Here is a 2,971-nt window from a genome sequence, read left to right as displayed (position 1 = left end):
ATACACCTTCAGTTCACGAAAAAAGAATATTTATTTTTGTTAATTTATGGTCTTAAAAACAAATCTTTGGCATGGCCAATACCTGGTGGAGCAGCTAGTATACATATAGGTTCATTTATCAAACTTTGCAAGATAAAATAACTAATAACCACAGTTTCAGACCTATTTATAACTTATTTATAATGCAATTAGTAGGTGCATCACAGCCTTTACAGGATGCATTTTGACAGTGGACTATAATAGCCACCCAGCGTACTCAGGTGATTTATTTTTTCATTTCCATTTCAAAATCAAAGTTTTGTTTGGTAAACTTAAGCACTCTTAAGCGGATTTTCTTAACCAAGCCCAAGTACAATAATAATAAGTCATTTTTACGTTTAAAAGTTTACGGCGCAATAATTTCTCCGAAGTCGTAAAACCTATAATATATATTATACACATACCTATAATATTATATACAATACGCTGTATACAAAAAATACAGTCTTTCGAGTGATTGAACAAGTTTTAATATTTATTTTTTTCCGTTGGCTTTACGAGGAAAATAACGACCGTTATGGGTTTTCCGCGGTAATGGCATTGTTGTTGTTCAGATGTCTGTGCGTTTTTAGCCGATTTGACGTATTAAAATATTATATTTTCCAAAAAGAAATATATAATAATATGCATTATGTAGGTACTGCTGAAGCAGCTGGTGGAGGTTGGGTGGACGGATTAAAATGTCATTATATTAAACATTTTTTTGTTGTCATTATTACAGTTACAGTCGTATATTATTGACTGCGAAAACCCGCCTAGGAAAACATTTGGGAGACTCTTTGTGTTACTTGATTCGACTTCGCACAAAGGATGGCCGACAGAGAAGTTTTTGCTCGTCTCCTATAGAAAACTCCAATTTATTATTGCAACTGTTGTCACGTGCAACGGCTTTGCACGAGTATAGACGTGTCAAATATTTGCGGGAAAAGCCTTTACTTGCGCGCAAAGGTTTATATATTTTGCAATCGCGCGTACTTTGGTATAATGAGATTTCGCAACTCGAAAACTATAATATTATAATTGCATATAGGTAAAACGTTATGAAAACTTAACGCTTCTTATTATAAAATATAATAATTGTATTGAACCATATGGTCGTTTTTTTGCATTGTTCGTTGTCATCGATCGTCTTTTTGCGGGCGATTTAGTTGTTTTCATAGTATAATACTTATAAGTTATATTATATTCACGTTATTGTACCTATCGCTCAACTGTTTGAATTTTTATAAGACGATATTTTGTTAGTGGTAAACTCTAAACACAATACAATAAATATAATAATAGGTTACTTTGTGCTAGTTATTAGTGTTACCGACTGAAATTCGAATACGTTTTATATATCATATTCTATTTTGTCTCGACTAGAAACATAGTATTATATGTAGCACTCGTGGTTATCTAAGAGTAGATAACCATGGTAGTGATATTCAACATAATGTTTAGGTATAATTGTATAAAGTGCTGTCAGTGGTGTATTTTTCAGGAGGCGTATCTGAATTTAAAAATGTATGTTTTTTTTTTTAGAAAATTATGATCACACGAATAAATAATAATTGTTTATGTTTTGTTTATTATACCAAGCTATTATGGTAGGTAGATAACTAAAATAAACATTTCACTTAGCTAAAAGCGATAGATATTGTTTCATAAGACTTTGGCCAATGTCAAAAGAAAAGTAAGAACAACATTATGGGCAAATAAATGTGTAAATAGTTCTAATCATAAAATTCGTGACTAAATATAGTAGTATAAGGACCAAAAATTGTAAAAAAAAACTTAGGATACATAGCAGGTAATATAATTTATTGTAAATTAACGATTATTTTTATTTGCAATTATTAAGTCTGTAAATTAAATTTGAATAAGTCATTTAAAATATTGGTATGGAAAATTAATGAACGAGGATTTGTTACTAAAACCCGGGTGGTCACCCATCCGGGAACTAGTGACACCAGCTGATGCTTGTCCTCAGATCACGTTTTGTGACGACTGAGGACAACCACCAGGCCATACCAGGCCACGTACGCCAATATTATTATATTGTAAGCCATGCCACCGTGGTAGTGCATCACTATTATAGCTAGAAGCAACCTACGCATAATAATAGGTTAAAAGCGTTCAATATACAATACAAAACGATACAAAATGAATGGAACGATTGTTTCGATTTACATAAACATACTCGAGTGCTGTCATACCCATAGAGCCTGTGACTCGTGGATTTCTGTGTAACAATTCTTACTGCACCCGCGACTGTACATTATAATCTAATTAATAATTAAAATATATTATAATTTATAAGATTATTATTGCTAGTAAACACCTCACAGATTGCAGTGCACAAGGAAATCTAAAGGTCGAAACGATTAAATCATTGGTCTGAGTCCTTGGAACAATATGAAGGGCATTGTATGATATTATTTTGTACGAAATTCTTAGAAAACGAATTTGTGTATATATTATTTTTATTTTTACCGGGGAAAAAATTTTGCAAAAAAAAAAAAAGTGTAAAAATGTATTTTGTAGTATACACTATACTAATATAGTACTATACCCTTCCACCCCCATCAATCATACTTAAGTGTTTAGTGCATATTATACACACACACAAGCATCATAAGATATATAATATATTAATATATGATGGGTTTATTGTATATTTATAATACTAAAAATAAAAATGGTACTTTAATTTTGTATTGTATTTAAAAATCGTAATACAATTTCAAAATGTCTATAGTTCCTTCTTATTGTATAAATATAAAAATATTTTTTAAATTGTATTAATTTGTATGTATCTTTATGTATGTTTAGCAGTAAAATCAATAGATTTCATCAGTTATAATTTCTAAAGTTAGGCTAGGATCAAATCAGCTGTTTGAAATGATTACTAATTTGGAGTGTTACTAGTTTTAATATTTTTATAAATTAT

The sequence above is a fragment of the Acyrthosiphon pisum genome, chromosome A2 (assembly GCF_005508785.2).
Source record: "Acyrthosiphon pisum isolate AL4f chromosome A2, pea_aphid_22Mar2018_4r6ur, whole genome shotgun sequence".
Lineage (NCBI taxonomy): Eukaryota > Metazoa > Arthropoda > Insecta > Hemiptera > Aphididae > Acyrthosiphon > Acyrthosiphon pisum.
Note: the sequence above shows the minus strand (reverse complement) of the source record.